At 38.8% G+C, this 20,368-nt stretch overlaps 1 protein-coding gene and 1 pseudogene across 1 annotated transcript in view; both read right to left on the reverse strand.

The window, feature by feature from the left end:
• The window catches only part of LOC127442920 (zinc finger protein 239-like), a 128,767-nt gene that overhangs the window by 91,975 nt on the left and 16,424 nt on the right, over positions 1 to 20,368 (reverse strand). The window lies entirely within an intron of this gene.
• On the reverse strand, positions 16,104 to 16,644 carry LOC127443211 (zinc finger protein 3-like; annotated as a pseudogene).

Genomic DNA, 20,368 nt, shown 5'->3' on the forward strand with positions numbered 1-20,368 from the left:
ATTGAATTATTAAATTATTCCCTGCTGTAAAAAAAAACAAAAAAAAAAAATACAAAAAAAAAAATACAAAAAACAAACATAAGAACCTCTAAAAATTTAAGTAATCTTTACATTACAAAAGGTGGCTCAGAAGCTGCATCTGATTTATTGCATAAATAATGTTTTAAATATAAAATTATGAATATAGAAATATAAATGTATACTTTTTATATGAAGCTAATTATGAAATATGCTCTATCATGACAACAACATAGTTTAAGGCTGCTCTGATGCTGCATTTCATTTACACAAAAACAAAGCAGCATCAAAACTGCCTTTGGGTCAGAGCAGGCATAATTCAGTCTGGCTTTTTAGCAGCATTGCGTCTTTACACATAATTTTTTAGCTGGCACAGAGCAGCCTTAAAGGTGCTGTAAGCGATTTTAGCCGTTCTGGAATATCTACAAACTGAGCCGTTGGATTAGCCACACCACCCCTAAAAGATACCAAATAAGCTTTATTTAGACCAACACGAGCAGAAGCGTTTGTCATAAACAACAACAGCACAATAGCGCCCTCAACTGCAGAGGTGCGTAGTAACGCGCTACATTTACTCCGTTACTTGAGTAACTTTTGGGGGGGGGATACTTTTAGAGTAGGTTTAAAAGTGGGTACTGCTTACTCTCACTGAAGTAAATTTCTAATGAATTTTTTTTACTTTTACTTCTTTACAATGGGCGGCATTCCTGTTGTTACATTACTAGGTTTAATTTTAATTAATGCGGAATTTATTGAGAGTTTATTGAATGGGACTTTTACGAGAGCGGAAGTTCACACAGTTGCGTGCGCTGAGCCGCTGTCACAGACTGTCACTCAGTCACTGCTGCAGCATCAAACTCCTCAAAGTGAAACACTTTCTTCGCTCAGCACAGTGAAAAAAATAATAGTTTCGTCATGCAATGCCTTCATTTAACACCAAGACAAGCGGATATTTCAAGATTAAAATCACAGCTTCAACTTAATGCAGCACACTGAGAAAGTTGTGGCTCTAATGCTAATACGGGCTTATCTGTGTAATGTGATGGTCATTTTCAGATTCTGTAAATGGGCTCTTATGACATCAGTTTTTAAGTGTACATTTTTAAATCAGTGCAGCAATATATCAGTGCGCTTTGTCACGCGTCCCGCATGTCATGAGCAGTATTTACGCATTTACCCCGCGCCCTCACGGGGGTACTGGAAACTATCACAGCTACTTCAGTTGGATTAACTGTATAAATCCATGTAAACATCCAAGTTAAGTGTAAATAAATGCCTTGGCTCTGCTGTTCGCGTGATTGACAACTGGAGCGCGAACAGACAGCATTTCTGCACGTGCACAGTGAGGTGCGCGGGGCGCGCGCATGAGAGATGTGCGGCCGCGAGTCAATCGTATGGCAAAGAGAGTGGCTGTGTCTGAAATCGTACACTCGTTCACTATTTCTATATAGTGAATGGCAGTTAGTGCACTATATCTCAGCAGTGAGTGAACGAAATGAGTGAATTTGGACGCTGATGTATACACAGAGTGTCGGAGCTCTGGGGCTGTCACAGAAACAACATCACATATGAACTTCAAAAATACTTGGGCCTTACTTGTTATTCTTATTAAATAACATATTAATACAATAAATCTTCACTCTGTTTGTCATTTTTTATATATACTGTGTTTTAATATAAAGAGTAAATGCATTTGATCAAATAAAGAGTACATTTAAAATGTATCTGTATGTTTTGCCTCTCTGTATGTTATTATGTTATTTTAATCAAGTAATGATTTGTCAAAAAGTAATTTAATACATTCAGCATGAAAGAAAACATTGCAGGAGTGGAGGAAGCAATAAACTCCCAGCTCGTACATCTTCCCCATGGTGGATTATGGGCAATTAACAGCATATGTACACTCGAAATTAGAGTGCATTGTAGGTAATAATGAGAGAACAAAAGTAAGGAACGAGTGGCTCACTCAGAATTCAGACAATCCTACAAAATGGCAGACACTCGAAATAGTGCACTATATAGTGGATAGGGGGCGGCTTCAGACACAGCGAGTGTTCCAGACCGGGGTTGGTACCCTACACAGGCTGCGTACTCTGCGCTTAGAGAGCAGAGGTAGTGCTGTAGAGAACTAATGATCTAAATTGTTTTGACTCTGAAAACTGTAACTACACTGAAATAAGAATCCACGCAGGACTGTAAAAGCTATGAAATAGCGAAAGTAGGCATTAATAAAGCATGATCTTGCTTTGGTTTATATTTCAGCATTATATATAATGTCCTTGTGGGACATTTTCATGTTTTCACCATAACAATTACTAGAAATGTTTCCAGACCTCTCTTATTAACAAATTCATCCAGATCTGACAAGAGCCCTTAAAGGGATAGTTCACCCAAAAATTAAAATTCTCATTATTTACTCACCCTCATGCCACCCCAGATGTGTATGACTTTCTTTCATCTGCTGAACTCAAATGAAGATTTTTAGAAGAATTTCTCAGCTCTGTAGGTCAATACCATGCAAGTGAATGGGTGGCAACATTTTAAAGCTAAACAAAATCACATAAGTCAGCATAAAAGTAATCTATAAGACTCCAGTGGTTAAATCAATATCTTCAGAAGCGATGTGATAGGTGTGGATGAGAAACAGAAACAGATCACCTTCACATTCTTCTTCTTGTGTTTTTGGTGATTCACATTCTCTGCATATCGCCCCTGCTGTCTAGCAAAAAATGACAAATATTGATCTGTTTCTCACCCACACCTATCATATCACTTCAGAGGATATGGATTTAACTACTGGATTCTTATGGATTACTTTTAAGCTGCCTTTATGTGCTTTTTGGAGCATCAAAATTTTGGCCTACAGAGCTAAAATATCGTTCTAAAAATCTTAATTTGTGTTCTGCAGAAGAAAGGAAGTCAGACACATCTGGGATGACATGAGGGTGAGTAAATGATGAGAGAATTTTCATTTTTGGGTAAACTACCCCTTTAAAGTGATAGCTCAGCCATAATTTAATATTCTGTCATCATTTCCCTACCCTCATGTTGTTCCAAACCAGTGTGACGCTTTGCATTATGTGGAACACAAAATATGTTAGACAGAATGTTAGGGACTGACAATCTCGCTCACCATTCACTTTCAACATATAGAGGGAAAAAAATTTCACTGAAGTTAAATAGTGACTCAGGCAAACATTCTATCTAATATTTACTCCGTGTTGCAGGGAAGAAAGAAAGTCATACAGGTTTGGAACAACATGATGGTGAATGATGACAGAATTTCCATTAATAATAATAATAATAATTCTGTAATACATGCTAAATGTGTATTATGTAATGGAATATAGGGGAGTTAACGTCTATTATGTCATTTGTGAAAGTAACGAGTTACTCACTACTTGAGTACTCTTTTAATTGGATACTTTCTTACTCTTACACAAGATATAATTTATGTTAGTACTTTAACTTCTACTTGAGTAAGTTTTTTTTTAAAGTAATTGTACTTTTACTTGAGTACAGTTTTTGACTACCCACCTATGCTCAACTGACAACTGTTATGAACAACATGGCATAAAAATGGCATTAAGCCTCAGTAATTTGCTGCAACTATGAGAATTTGCTAAATGACTGTCAGTCAGAAAGTGTCAGAGATCGTGGCCCGTGGACAGATTTTTGTTTGCTGTTTACAGAATCTAGTGTTGTCACAGAGACAGGTGAGATATCTGTGCATACTTTTCCATGACAAAAATTGCTTACAGCACCTTTAACTCGGCTGTTTAAAGACAACTAAATATAGTTGTAATATATTCAATTAATTTTAAAGGGTTAGTTCACGCAAAGTTAGTTCATCTCATAATTTACTCACCCGCATGCCATGCCAGATATGTGTGACTTTTGTTCTTCTGCTGAACACAAATTAAGATTTTTAGCTCTGTAAGTCCATATAATGCAATTGAATGGTGGCCAGACCTTTGAAGCTCCAAAAATCAAATAAAGCTTGCATAAACATAATCCATCAGACTCCAGTGGTTTAATCAATGTCTTGTGAAGTGATCCAGTTGGTTTTGGGTGAGAACAGACCAAAATGTAACTTCTTTTTCACTGTACATCTTGACAACAGTCTCCTTGGCAATCATGATTTCAAGATCTATTATACTTCCTGTCAGTATTTTGCTTGTGTTGTGTTGTGTTTTGGCCTCTAGGGGTCCTCCTGGTGCTCTCATGCCCAGTTTTCTCTACTTGTAATTAGTGTTAATAGGTTCACGTGTTTCGTTCAGCTGTGTGCATTTAAGTGTCTCTGTCTCCTAGTTTCTTTGCTTGGTGTTTAGTTGTTCTGAAGCCAGTTTCCTGAGTAAGTGTTCTCTAAACTCAGTGACAATTGATTATCTCTGCCTTTGGATTATACCCTTCTCTTTTTTTATTTTTTGTGGACTTTATCCTCTGGAGTTTTTTGCTTTAAGATCTTTGGTTTTTTTTGAATATTTTTGTGGAATGCCCTTTTTGGACTGGTTTTGTTTTTGAGAATTACTTTTTGCTGTTTTTTGCTCCAGTTGAGGATTTTTGTTGCTTGAACATTTATTAAAATATTTTCTGCATCTCAGCTTCTCCTAAGTGCATCTTAATGTTGGGTTCACCATCCTCCAGCGGCTCAAGGGTTGAGAGACTGATTCTCTTGCCGGAGACTTGAGTTCAAGTCCCAGCTCTGACAGAAACACCAAACAAAGAAACTAGGAGACAGAGACACTTAAATACACACAGCTGAATGAAACACATGTGAACCTAATAACACTAATTACAAGTAGAGAAAACTGGGCATGAGAGCACCAGGAGGACCTCTAGAGGCCACAACACAAGCAAAATGCTGACAATTCAGACAGAAAAGGTCTAATTTTCCTGATGTTATAAAGCACAAATCTGCTAGACTGGACAGTTGATGAGATGTGGGCGGTAAAAATAAGCTGGTCATATACCACCACTCCCAGGTTCCAAGCTGTTCTGGCTGGTGTTAGTGTACTTGAACCAAGATGAATAGTGAGGTTATGGTCAACAGATGGGTTGGCAGGGATTATGAGGGGTTCTGTTTTGGCAAGGTTGAGCTGAAGGTGATGTTCCTTAATCCAGGCCGAAATGTCCAAGAGGCAGGAAGAGATATGAACTGAGACAGTAGGCTCATCAGGTTTGAATGACAGGTAGAGCTACATATCATCTGCAAAGCCATGTGCCTCAATGATTGGTTCGAGTTATGTTGTGTACATCAAGAAGAGAAGGGGTCCAAGCACTGATCCTTGAGGAACACCAGTGGTCAGCAGGTGTGACTTGGACACCTCTCCTCTCCAGGAGACCTTGAAAATTCTGCCAATGAGGTATGACTCTTGTGGTTCACTGTGTCGAATGCAAGGACAAGTAAAGGACGATGAGGATGGATGATTTGGAGTTAGCTCTCGCCAGTCGCAGGGCTTCAGCAACTGATAAGAAGGCAGTCTCTGTTGAGTGCCGTTTTTTTAAGCAAGACTGATGTCTGTTGAGTAGGTTGTTCTGTTTTAAGTGTTCAGCATTGCTGAGTTTCTGTTCAAATCGCTTCCAAATTACGTAATCAGCAAGCTGGCTCAGTCAATAAAGAATCCACGTGAAGTTTATAGATAATCCACACGTTGAAACGTTCCAGGAAAAAAATAAAAAAAATAATCCAACAGTGTTTCTCACACGCATTAAGCAGTTGAACTCTGTGCGAACAGTATGAATAGTCCAATAGAGAACTCCAAGACATAGTAATAAACATACTCAAATGAAAACATAAGGCTTAGATGTACCACAGAAATAAACAATTTCCTATCAATAGCCTGGGAAGATGAAAACATTGAGCTACTACTCAAACATCCTCCTCACGCTTCCCACACCTCTCAACTTCTCTTCCTCTCTACTTATATAGGCGTCTTAACCCTCTATCTACAGACACCGCACCCTAGTGCAAAGGAAAATAATTCCAATGTTCTCAAAGTAACAGGTAGTCGCACCTAGAACTGTTACACACCCTCCCCTTTTGGAAAAGGCTGGACAGCCCCAAAAAAGGGTTTCAATTTTTCAACATGATATGTGTCAACATTGTCAGAATTATCTAACATTTTTACCTTGTAATTGACTTTGTTAACCTGCAAGATGACTTCAGCAGGACCCTGCCATTTAGCCACTAACTTTGCCATAAAGGCGTCACTTGCACGAGACAATTGGTGTGTAAGTACCCAGACTAAATCTCCTGGCTGGTATCATGCTGGTCTTCTGCAGAGATTGTAATATCGAGCCTGTCATTCTTGGGCTCTACTCACACTCTCCTTGCCTCTTTCCAGCAGTGCTTTCTGCACACTGTAAGCAGCATGGTCAGGGTATGGAGGTTTGTGTACCAGGCGTTCCAGTGGACCTTTCAGTTTTCGCCTAAGGCAATGTCGGCTGGAGTGTGGTCAGTGCTCTCTTGCCAGGCTAAATTGATGGCGTACCGAAATTCAGCAATCCATCGGTCCCACTGTCGGTGATTGTTGCGGACATAGGAGGCCATCATCGTCTTGAGGGTTCGGTTGACACGTTCGGTAAGATTAGTCTGGGGATGGTAGGCGGTGGTAAGTTTTTGTATTACCCCCATTTCTTACAGGTCTCGTTCAACAGTTGGGAAGTGAATTGCGGTCCCCGGTCTGATATGAGATACACCGGTGTTTCCCACCTTGTAAAGATGTCTTTGATTAAGATATTGGCTATTAGAGGGGTCTTTGAAGATCTTATCGTGAACAGCTCCACCCACTTGCTACAATAGTCCACTACCACCAATAGGTGCTCATTCATGCGAGTGCTTTTTGAGAATGGACCCATCAGGTCAGTCCCTAGCATGTACCCTGGCTCAACTATTGGCGTGGACTGGAATTGACCTACAAGTTTAGTGATGTGGGGTTTATACTGTTGACACACTTGACATTCCTTACACATCCTCCAGACATCTTTACGAAACTTTACGAAGTAATACGTTACTTTAAGTAACCTCCGTAATGTCTTCATACGCCCTAGATGACCACTTAACGGATTGGCATGTGCATACTGCAGACACTGTTCTTGAAGTTTGGCTGGCATTACCACTTGTAAATTCTGGCCTCCATTCTTGTCCGTGGTACTTTTAAATAAGTAGCCATTCTGGTTAACATAATGTGCACGGTTTGTGTTTGTATTAGCATCTTTCACCTTGTCCCATAGTGGTTGAAGAGTAGTATCTTCCTTCTGTTCTCGACTAGTTTCCTCCCAGTTTACTGGCAAGTCACAGGGCACATGGGTTGCTTGTGAAAGGGCTATAGTCCCAGGGATTTCCTCCTCCATCCCTCGTGACAGCATATCAGGAACCAGGTTACATTGGCCTTTCCGATACTGCACCATGAACTTAAAGCTCTGCAGTCTAATCGCCCATCTAGTAAGATGGGAAGAAAGTCAGGGGTGGTTGAAAACCCAGGTAAGGGCGGAATGATCTGCCAGTACCTCGCAATGATGGCCTTCCAGGTATTCACACCATTTTTCCACTGCCCACACGACTGCCAAGCACTCCTTCTCTGCTGTAGAATATGCCTTTTCAGCTCCTTGCAGAAGTCTTGAAGCGTACACTACAACATTCTCTCCTTGCACTGACTCTTGGGTAAGGACAGCTCCAAGCCTGATGTTACTGGCATCAGTCTGCACTCAAACATCTTGACTGAAATCAGGAGGTTGCAATACGGGAGCTTTCTGAAGAGCTTCACCTCAAGTTTTCGAAGGCTTTCTGGCACTCTTGAATCCATTCTCATCTAGCGTCTTTCCTCTTCAGTGCATGGATAGGTGCTGCTTGTTCCAAGAAATAAGGGATAAAGTGATGGTACCAGCCTGCTAGCCCAAGAAAACATTGAACTTCCTGCACTGACTTGGGAATGGGGAAGTTTTGTATGGCTTCTACTTTGGCAGGTTCTGTCCTCACTCCCCTTCTGAGACAATGTGCCCGAGAAAAGAAAGGGATTTCTGCAGAAGATTACACTTCTTCAGATTTAATGTCAACTCTGCAACTTCCAACTCGGCAAACAGTTGTCGTAGGTGTCCATAATGCTCCTGTACGTTGGCAGAATAGACCACTATGTCGTCAATATAGACAAAACAAAACTTGCCAATAAAGTTTCGTAAGATGGAATTCATCAATCGCTGGAAGGTTGCTGCAGCATTTTTCAGCCCAAATAGAAGACATAGAAATTCATATTGGGCAGTTTTTGTGATGAACGCTGTTTTAGCTATGCTGGCCTCTTCCATGCATACCTGCCAGTAGCCACTTCTCAAATCCAGTGTGCTGAAGACCATGTCACCATAGAGAAAAGTAAAGATGTAATGCACTAGTGGGATGGGGAAGCCATCGAGAGGAGTTTTGGTATTCAGCGCTCTGTAATCAAAACAGAAGCGCATGCTCCCATCTTTCTTAGGTACAAGCAATACCGGGGCAGCCCATGGAGAGGTAGAAGGCCTGATAATTCCTTTCTCTAGCATTTTAGCTATTTCATCATCAATAACATTTTGTTTACGTATGGGTGTTGGGTATGCTCTTTTCCTTACGGTATTTCATCTTTAGTATTGATTCGATGAGTAATAATGGAAGTACGTCCTAGAGAATCTGTGCACACCATAGGCTAGTCGAACAACAGTAGTTCCAGTTGTTGTTTCTGACTTTGTGAAACATCAGCCTCCTTCATTTATCATTGTTTGACTAATATCACTCATCTGCATATTCAGAAGCGCTATGTGCAATCTGGTAGCAGAAGGTAACGCATCAGCAAGTGTGAGGTCAGCAGTGGTGTTAAAATAATGGCTGTAGTGCTGAAATCCACCTTTATACCAGACGTACTCAGAAACTCAAGTCCTATAATGAGGGGAAAGGTCAAATCGCGATCTCTCAATGCTCTTAAAGGGTAGACGTGATTGTGCACTGAACACTGTAGAACCATTGTTCCCTAGCGCATGCTGAATATAGCCATTGGCCAGGGAAAATGTTTGACCCTTACAGGACTGCAAGGTTTCTCCTTCATGCTTGACCTGATGCCAGAGGGACTCTTGAATCAATGAATAAGTGCTACCGGTGTCAAGTATTGCTTGAAGGTGATGGCTGCAAATGTCCAAGGGCAACATCAGAGTGGTTATAGAAGGTTTGCAGGCCTTTGCATATACAGCGATGTGATAATTGTTTCCCTCCACCACTTAACTTCGCTTGTTCCACCAGTGTGCCCACCCGAACTAGCTCCCCTATTGTGGATACTGTTCCTCTTAGAATTCTAGCAATGCGAGGGTTGCAGTTCCTCAGAGTGGCCTGAAGGATTTCTCACTCCGTCATGGCAGGCTTTAATCACAGGCATAGAGCTCGGTACTGATAAACGAATGCACAAATATTCTCATCTACTCCCTGTTTCCTCTCTCTGATCCTCCTCTCCGCTTCTTCCTCGTGGTCATCAGGTAGGAATGCTTGGAGAAATACTGCCTTAAACTGTGTACATGTTTTGACTTGCACTTTCTCAGCTATCGACCAATCTTTAGCTGTATGAGTAAGTACAGATGGTAACATTGACAGAATTTCAGCATTACTCAGAGGTTGTATGGAGAGATATTCTTCGCACTTCTCTAAATATGTAATAGGGTCTTCCCCATCCCAGCTACTAAATTTAGGAAACTCAAGTTTTATAGGTTTCTTGAACTGAACTGATCGAGTATGAATATCTGGAAGTGGGGTCAAGTGTCTGGCAAGATTAGACCTGGCATCTCTCTGTTTAAGACAGTTCATAATCTCATGTCCCAAAACTTGAATGTTATCTTCTAACACCTTCTTCACACGTTGGCATTCCTTCTTAGATTCAGCCAGTATCCCTTCCTCTCGCTGACTCAACGATCTTCCACACTCATTAACTTGAACTTCTAGGGTATTGAGTTGGTTATGATGGGTATTCAAACTATCTAACACCTGGGTTTCAAACTCATCCAGATGGGCATTCAGGTTTCTTTCAACTTCCCTCATTTTAGTCTCTAAATGGTTAACTCTAGTAGCAAGCATCAGGGAGATAAAACTTTCGTCGTCTTCTTAAGGAGGTGGTGGTGGTGGTGGCAGAAATGCAAAGTCATCAGCCTCATTTGTCTCACCCTCAGGTTCCAAAAAAAGACTACTGAACGACTGTATTAGTTCTCTTATTGGCTCTCGATGCACTGTAAAAGCATCTGAATCATAAATAGGCTCTACTGGGTACTCCCTCCTGGTCTCGGCAAAATCAGCTGCCATTTTGAGACTTAATATAGAGAACTCAATTTCAGCATAGACATGCACAGCACTGTAAATAAACTTGACTTGGAGGGGTCCAAATACAATAAATGCAATATGCAAAACTTTTCCAAACAGCATAAATGCTACTTATTCAACATATACTCACATCTTTTGCTCAACATGGTTTGGATGGTCCCTGCTTGGATGCCATTTTATGTAACACTCGCTCTGAAATCTCAAAGTTTATGAAACATAATAAAGAGGGAGTACATCATCCGATGAGTTTTGAAGTGAATCTATTAAAGTGTGAATACCAAACAAATAATTTACACATATAGGCAAAATTTTCACCCCAAACATATACAACTCATTTCGTTCAAGGAAGTCAATGAATCATGTATTGGAAAAACCTGTGTTTCCAACATTGTTTGTTACAAGTGTTGGAGAGTTTCTGTCCAAGTCGCTTCCAAAGCACGTAACCAGCATGCTGGCTCAGTCAAAAAAGAATCCACGTAAAGTTTATAGATAATCCACAAGTTGAAACGTTCCAGGAAAAAGAAAAAAATAATCCAAGAGTGTTTCCCACATGCATTAAGCGGTTGAACTCTGTGCGAACAGTACGAATAGTCCAATAGAGTCCAAACTTCTCAAGACATCGTATTAAACATACTCAAATGGAAACATAAGGCTAAGATGTACCACAGAAATAAACAATTTCCCATCAATAGCCTGGGAAGATGAAAACACTGAGCTACTACTCAAACATCCTCCTCACGCTTCCCACACCTCTCAACTTCTCTTCCTCTCTACTTATATAGGCGTCTTAATCCTCTAACTATGGATTCTGCTCCCTAGTGTAAAGGAAAATAATTACAATGTTCTCAAAGTAACAGGGAGTCAGACCTAGAACTGTTACAAACTACTGTGGGGTTATGTGTTGGGTTTTTTTAACATAGGGGTTACTCGAGCCTGCTTGAATGTGTTGGGAAAGTTTCCAGTTGAGAGAGATGTGTTGATAATGTGTGTGAGTGTGGGTAAGATCGATGGAGAGGAAGTTTGCATAAGATGGGAGGGGATAGGGTCAAGTGGACAAGTGATGAGACAGTTAGAAAGAAGCACATTGGAGACCTCAGAGAGGAGAGAAAGGGGAAAACAGAGGATGGGATGTGGGAAGAGAGTGGTTGTGGATGTGTGGTGTAGAAAACTGGCTGCTGATGCTTGCTACTTTGTCAGTAAAAAACTTGGCAAAGTCGTCAGCAGTCAGAGAAGAAGTAGGATGTGGTGGAGGAGGGTAGAGAAGAGATGAGATAGTTGAAAATAGTTTACGGGACTCTGAAGTGTTACTGATCTTGTTCTGGTGATAATACATTTTCAATTTTAACAGCATAAACACTAGCTGAAAAAGAGGAGAGAACTGATTGATAATTGCTCAGGTCAGAAGGGTGTTCTGACTTGCGCTATTTTTTCTCCACAGCCCTCAGCTCAGTGCGATAATCAGCCAGGGGCTGGAGGGTGTGTCACATGCTGGCCTGGAGATAAGAGGACAGATTCTATCAAGACAAGATGATAATGTTGTGCAAAGAGCACTTGTAGCTTCATTTAAATCAACTGAAGAGAAATGGTTAGTGAAGGAAAGGGATGCAGAGTTATGGAGGAGAAGCAAGTGGATGAGAGAGAGCGAAGGTTGTGGCAGAAGGAGACCACAGGTGAAGTGAGAGGTAAAGAAGAAGGGAGAGTGTCAAAAAACTGGATGAAGAAATGGTCAGAGATGTGTAGAGGAGTAACAAGGGGGTTATTGGAGATACGATTATGTGTAAGGATGAGATCTAGCTGTTCCCTGCTCTGTGAGTTGGAGGGGTGTCAAGGTCAAATGAGGTCAGAAGAGCTAGAAAGTTGGATATTAAAGTCCCCAAGGACCACCAGCGGAGTGCCATCCTCAGGAAATGAGGACAGCAATACATCTAGCATGTTATTCAAAAGTTGTGTTATTGCAGAGCTGAGAGCATAATGGATTTCCATGAATTGGAAATGAGCAAACCAGTTTTATGAAGTGATGAAATAGGAAGCCAAAGTTATCTGAATTTTTATGATTATGGACAGTTGACATAATTGAGTTTAAGTATTTTTATTTTTTCTTGAGATTTTTGCATCCATAGTTTTCAGTTGTTTTGTTTTAGTGTTCAATAAAACCTGCTTGGAGAATTTTTTGGACACTTTGATAAAAAAAAGTCCACCAAATACTATATGTGTTTTGTCAGCAGTGTTGTATCATGAGAGTCTCTGAGCGTGATCAAAATATATTTTCTTCAAATTTTGAAAGGTTTTCTAAAAATGTATACCATGCATTTTAACCTCTTTGCTATTCCTTTTGAGTGTGCCTACTACCGACACAAAACACTTGCGTCCACCTGCAGCTTTTATTTAACTTAATGAAGCGGTGACATGCAAGGCCCAGTGTCTGCCAGGAGTTTAACGCAAATTCTGCACACCAGCTGGGGTAGGAATTGCAGCAATTATTAGAAACAAATGATAATAAATAAAATTAATAAATACATTTTGTATTTATACAAAAATAATCATCATTTATAATTAATAAACTTAAATATTCATAATTCATTCACAGGCTGTGACAATAAGTATAGAAACAAAATATTTTAAGTTTACTGGAAAATATTCCAATATATGCAAATATATATGTGGTTTGAGGGTTAGGGTTGGGAATCGTAAGGAATTTTACGATTCCAGTTCCGATTCTTCTTAACGATTCCAGTTCCTTAACGGTTCCAGTAATGATTCCAATAATTCTTGTAGTACTTTTTTTTTTTTTTTTTTTTTAAGAATTATTTAGAAATGAGAAATGCAATTCTTATTGCATTTACTTCCCTCGGCTGTCTGTTACCAAATAATCATTTCAAATTTGTACAGAGCAGATCAGAAATAAATGTAATACAGTTCTTGTAAAAGGTGTGTTTGCAGACTTTTTAGAGACATAAATGCAATCCAATAATAGATCCTTACTCTATTTTAAATAAAGAAATCTAAACCAACACAAAATGTGATGGCATATTTCATTACTTCATTTATTATTTTATAAAATTCCACTTATTACAACAAAACTTGTGTATCTTTAATTATACATTGAAATGCATATGTTTCGCACTGTAAAGAGAGCCCGCTCGAGACTCGTTCGATTGGAAATTAAATACACTAGTAGAACTGTGTGTTTTTACATTGTAGAGTCAGTAGAGGGCAGCGCTGCTGCAGAGATGCGCAGCTGGAAACACTGTCAGAGTATTTGAGGAACGGTGTTCCAGCCACATTGGCGGAAAATTGCACACTGGAGAACCGTTAACAGAACTGAAAGTTACGAAGATCATATGATTCCAGTATTTTTTAACGAATGGAACCAGTTCTGAACAAGAAGGTTCCCAACCCTTTTGAGGGTGTAGTGAGACCAACTCGACTGCGTCATTCACATTGAAGAGGACGATCTCTGCTGCACTTTCTTGGTGGGCTTTGTTGGCCACGGTTCTCTGATTGGTGCATTTCTCTCTGCTGGATCATGGGAAGTGTAGTTGTTCACCAGGAATACTGCTATTAAACACAATTTTTTTAAATAAAGTTGAAATAACGTGGACTGATGGCTTCAACAAAGGCATATACCATTGATGAACAACCTTGGAGCTCACGGTAGGTCGGTCTTTAAAGGTTTAAAAGTTACCATTAAAAAACAGTTTGTCTTTGAAAACAATAAATGGGATTTTTTCTTCCGGAACCAGACTGTTGCGCTCCATATTTTCAGTGAGTCCACTTTATTTAGACAGTTGGGCGGAATTTCCGGTTGGCTGGTGGAAGTGCGATTGGTTGGTCTTTTGTGTGTAGCCAGTAACTGTTAGCTATCGTGTCATTCAGTTAGATTCTTGCTTTTTAAACATTGTAAGATGTCTTTAAAAAATTCTCGGGCAATGAAACAAAAGTTTTGGCTAATGTTATGATCAGAAACCACTCACTAAAGCACATTGCTCCTGTCCCAGATGCTTCTCCGCCCATCAGCTGCCTACAGAAGGATTGGCTTTGGAACATCTGTTTGGATAAAAATAATTTGTTTGTGTGCTCTTTTCACTTTATTGACAAGAAGTCAACAGCGGAGAATTCTTGTCTTATCCACCATTATGGTTCGGCTATGATAGATGGCCAGAAATGGCATGCCTTGAACTACAAAGCAACGATAGCATCATTGTGCCAACAGGTGTGTGTACATGTGTGTAAAGTTTATTAGAAACTTTAAGAGTATGTCCATTTCTATTCATCCCGATTTCCCACATAAGAACAAAAAAGTAAATCTCGACAGGGTTAGTTATTGTCAACACCAAAACATTTAATGTAGGTGTAGGCTTGTATTAAGATACAGATATTATGTATGTAAACTTAAAATTATAAAGCTAGAATAAGCCTAATACAAAATAATGTAAAATAATTAAATGCACAATAATTTAATTTTACCCAAACAATAACAGCAGCATGACAGGATCATCTCCTGGCCCTGCAATGCATGAGCATCCTGCTGTCTGGACCTCTCCTGTCATTGCAGTACGTACCCAAGCTCATTAGATCTGACTCTTCTGGTTCTGACTAGACTCAATATATGCTTTAAAATAAACACAGTTTTCTACAGTCTTTAAAACAGGCCCATCTTTACAGCTGTGAAGGCACTGATAGGCTTCTGAGCTTTTCAAGTTACTCATAGCTTCTCCATCACAAGACAAAGACTCAACAAAGTAACCAAAATGCTTCCACGTGTAATATTTGGCCATCATCCTCCCACCCGTCATCAATAAAAGATGGGCGGGGAAGAACAATATCACTTGTTGTTATTTTGATTAATTGTGCTGCTGTGAAGGGCCGTGAAATTTATCTACTGACGTGCTCTAAATGAAACTTAATGACCAAATAGAAAGCATATAAAAGATTATAATGTGAATATTCAAAATATCACCCAGCCCTAGAATGAACTGTGTGTTTATGTATTAGTCCACTGGTGAAAAAAATGCTTCAATTCTGCATTATTCAAATACAGTTTATTTTTCATTATAAATTATATTGTCAGCATAACAATTTGAGTGAAAAGTTTGTGCAAAACCTTATGATACATGTTATGTAGTGTGATTTCTAAATGTTATTTGTTAGTATTTTCTTTGAAGCATGAAAAATAGACCTTTTGTACAAAAGGAGTTGACATGATTAATATCACAAATTTGCTTATTTGATTAGTGGCAGAGAAATTGTATGGAATCTTAAAATTAAATTTTATATTCATTTTATGACATAACATTTTTAAAATGTCTATTTCCAGGTTTAATTTAGATTTTGAATCTGAAGACTTTTGATTCCCACTATGTGTGTTTGCTTTTTTCCTTTAATAATGTAGTTTTGAGAGTTACTGTCATTCTGTGATAGCACATGTACATCATCCAGATGTATATATATGATGTGTGTTTACATCTGGAACACACATATTTATAAAAAGATTTTAAATAGAACAAAAAAAATCCTAAAATATTTGTTTGCATTTCACAGCATTCACAACAATAATTTTCTAAACTAATACTTTGACTTCCTTTTAGTTTGTTGAGAAAATACAAACGTCCTTCTACCCCTGATAGAACAACAGGTCATTAAGCACTACAGGTAATGCAACAATTCACCCACATAATTTTAATCGTTCTTTTCAGAGAAATAAAATCTTGTTTCTTCTCAGTTTTATACCATTTGCAAGGAAACTAAAGATGAACTTTGCTCACTTTGACAACACTGGACAATGTTTTTTTCTATGAGTCAGTAGAGTGCTTGACTGGGTGAAACTCTTTCCACATGAAGTGCAGTGGTACGGCCTCTCATCAGTATGCACTCTCTCGTGTTTTTTCAGGTTTCCTGACCTAATAAAACTCTTTTCACAACATAAACACTTGTAAGGTTTTTCTCCAGTGTGGTTTCTTTCATGACGTTCCAAGTCAGAAGCTCTGTGAAAGGCCTTCCCACACTCAGAGCACACATGATCTCTCACATCAGTATGTTTTCTCTGATGGTATTTTAAACTGTCCACATATAAAAAAAAAAGTCTTTCCACGGAGTGAACACAAGTAAGGTTTCTCATTTGCATGAATTCTCAAGTGTGTTCTTAAGAGTGAAGCTGAAGAAAATGTTTTGCTGCACTGATCACAGCTATATGACTTCTCTCCAGAGTGCAAGGACAGATGATCTTTGAGACCACATGCCTGTCTGAAACTCTTTCCACACTGATGGCATTTGAAAGGCTTCTCTCCAGTGTGAATTCTCATGTGCCTAATAAGACTCGCTTTATGTCCAAAACTCTTTCCACACTGATGGCATGTGACACACATTTTTAATTTCCTTTTTTGTGAGAAATTATTTTCAGTCTGTGAACCACTAAAAATGTTTTGTTCAGTTTTTAAATCATGAAGTGTCTGATACGGATGGTGCTTCTCCTCCACTTCATCCAGTTCTGGACTTTCCTCTTTCACATCCATCAGATCTGAAATGAAAACACAAAAATGTCACCATTCCTTAAATTGACCCCAAATTTTATAGCAGAAACATATAGGAGTCAAGTAAGGCATTTGTTATTACAACATGTCATGCATTTAATTGGGAAAGAAAATACTTAAACAATTACACAATGAACAACAACGAAATTTTTTTTCTGTTTTACCAGTGAACAAACATAAGTAAATACACCTGCATCACTTTTGTTCAACCTTATATGATTTATGTATGGTATCTAACAACTTATATGGCTGTGTTCAAAATATCGATACACCGATAGATCATCACGTTCTCCTTGCCGATGCTTGTAGTCATGTCTATCACGCAACACAAACTGGCTGTTTTAATCGCTTGAGCAGTAGTAGACCATCACATTTAAATTGCATGTGAGACTGTTGCTACTGCCAGGGTTGGGAGGGTTACTTTTGAAATGTATTCCACTACAGATTACAGAATACATGCTGTAAAATCTCATTTGTAACATATTCCGTTGGATTACTCAAGGTCAGTAACATATTCTAAATACTTTGGATTACTTCTTCAGCACTGGTAGATTTTTTTCACTTGTTTTGACTATAAAAACTCTGCCAGTACAGTAAGACAAAATATACATGTTAAAAATACATTCTCTGAAAAACCTAAATATCTTATGCAGTGTTGTTTCTAAAACAAGATAAATCAAATTGAAAGAGTTTCTCACCCAATCTTGTTATCATGTATCACAGTTGGGTTGGTTTTGATTATGTGGGTCACATGACTTGCTTCAAATTTTCTGTGATCGTTAAGTCAGCCTGACCTAAAAACAACGTGTCTCCTTATGGTGCAGGACATGCTGACTTTTTGATAAATAATTATATATTAATCTTACTTTTCTTCAGTAAAAAAACAAACAAACAATAAAACTGCTAATATTAATCGTGAACATTGTCTTAAGATGCAAAAGAAGAAAATGAAGTCATATGTTGATCATGATGTTATTTAGCACATTTTGAAGTGTGCGTATCCCCTGAGATATGTTGCCAGATTGAGGGAAGAAAAAGGGTTAATCCACAATATTACACATAAACATTTATTACACACACACACACACACACACACTCTCTCTCTCTCTCTCTCTCACACACATAGACACACACGCACACTCTCTCTCACACACACACACACACACACACACACACACGTCATTGTGGGGACTCTCCATAGACTTCCATGCATTTTATGGATTTTATACAGATCTAACGATAATTTCTATCCCCTAACCCTAAACCTAACCATCACAGAAATCATTTTGCATTTTTAAATTTTCAGAAAAACATAGTTTAGTATGGTTAATAAGCCATTTCCCTCATGGGGACAGCTGGCTGGGCCCTACAAGGTAGGTGATCTCAGGTTTTACTATACTTGACCTTTGGTTAAACCTGTACACACTCTCTCTGTGTCTGCCTTTTTCTATGGCCAGACTGTGATCACTGAGTCTGTATTTGGTGAGGATCCATCTCTGTTTTGGATGTCTTACAGTGTTGAGATTTTCTGCCGGATTCTGTTTAGGGCTCGATAACATTCCAGTTTGCTTTGGTTTTTACTTTCATTTTCCCAATGGTCCAAATATGAATTTTTGCTTACTTTTATGATTTGGCTTATTGTGATTTGGTTTTGTTCAGCAGTGCTGGTCTGAAACTGGTGTTTGTTAGTTGTTAATGGGTTTGTGAGTTTCAGAGCCAGCTGGTTTTAGGCTTCAACTCTTGGGTTGTAAGGGCTTCATGTTGCACGGTGTTAGGGGAACTGGAATTTAGGTGTGTCCAAAATTTGAGGGATCGTTTCTCAATATGTATAATTAGGAGGTATCTGCCTAGTTCTGCCCGGCATGCATTAGTAGGTGTTCTTCTCTGAACTCTTAGAATGTTTCTACAGAATTCTGCATGCAGGGATTCTATGGGGTGTTTGTCCCATCTAGAGTAATCTGCCAGACAGTGTGGACCCCAAACCTCACAACCGTACAGAGCAATAGGCATAATAATACTATCAAAGATTTTACACCAAATTGTTACAGGAATGTCTATTTGGATAAATTTGCCCTTAATAGCATAGAATGTTCTTCTAGCTTTCTCTTTTTTAGTGCATTCATTGCCATTCTTTCTTTCTCTCTCTCTCTCTCTCTCACACACACACACACACACACCCAATTCAGTCAACTCAAGCTTCTTTATTGGCATGACAAAAGTACATTTTTATATTGCCAAAGCATTTAAAACAACACAAAAAATAGTTTAGAACAATTGAATTAGGATTTGAACAAGCAATATAAAAGGAAAAACATTGAAAATCATTAAAGAAAAACAGATAATAAAAAATTATTATGATCCAATTATGTATCAAGTTAACTTTAACTAATGAACTATATAAACTGAATTAAAAATGATCTACATTCATGTGTAATGAGGGTTTTGCGGTGTGAGTGGGGGGTTAAATTTTTTAATCATACATTTATCGAATGCTCATTCCTTAGTTGTGGTTGTCCCTCAGGAGATGGCAGAATGCTACAAATCTTGCGGCTATATTTGCACATTCAGCTTTTTTGCCAAGGATAAAAGGGAGATTGTTTTAGTCGGGGTGCAATTATTAATTGGGGAAATATTTGGTTAATTTTGGGATAATAGTGGTTTCTGATGATTTCATATTTTGGGCATTCCGTGAGGAAGTGTAGCTCTGTCTCCATCATTCCCAGATTGCAGTGGGAGCAGAGTCTCTCCTCATGGGATACCCACATCTGTCTGTGCCGTCCCATCTCAATGGCCAGGCTGTGCTCGCTGAGTCTGTACATCTTCAATTCACATCAGTCACCGTGCTCAGGTAGTTTGCAACAGTGTACTCTCGATTTAGTGCAGAATAACATTCCAATTTGTGTTGATTTTTAATGGTGTTTGTCCAATTGGTGATGTATTTGTCTTTTTTTGGGTTTAGAATTTGGTTGGTCCGAATGATTGTGAGTGTGAGTTTGTCCTGAGGTTGTCTGATCTCTGCAGGAGTGAGGTCAGTCAGTCTCAGTACCCACTGGCAGAGGGTACTCCTCACCTCGCTCAGCCCTTGGTATTTTTAGGGCTTTATAATGGTATGTGGTGAGGTCACTTGTCTTTAGGTGCTTCCAGAATTTGATAGCTCTTTTTTGGATGTTTAAAAGGAGAGGGTATTGGCCTAATTCTGCCCTACATCCGTTTTTTTGGTGTTTTTCTTTGAACTTTGAGTATTCTTTTGCAAAATTCTGAATGTAGGGTTTAATTCAGAAGTTTTTCCCAATTTACAAAGTCAAATTTTATAGGTGGACCCCACACTTCAATTATTGATTTGAAAATTTTGAGCCAGATTTGAATTGGTATTCAGATTTTAATGGCATGGAAAGCCATTTGAGTTTTCTTTTTGAGTTCATTCACAGCCAAAGTAAAGTTACCCATTGGAGTGATTTTCAGGCTGAGATAAGTGTATGTTTTTGTGGTTTCAGTG

Source organism: Myxocyprinus asiaticus, chromosome 6, assembly GCF_019703515.2.
Source record: "Myxocyprinus asiaticus isolate MX2 ecotype Aquarium Trade chromosome 6, UBuf_Myxa_2, whole genome shotgun sequence".
Taxonomy (NCBI): Eukaryota; Metazoa; Chordata; class Actinopteri; order Cypriniformes; family Catostomidae; genus Myxocyprinus; species Myxocyprinus asiaticus.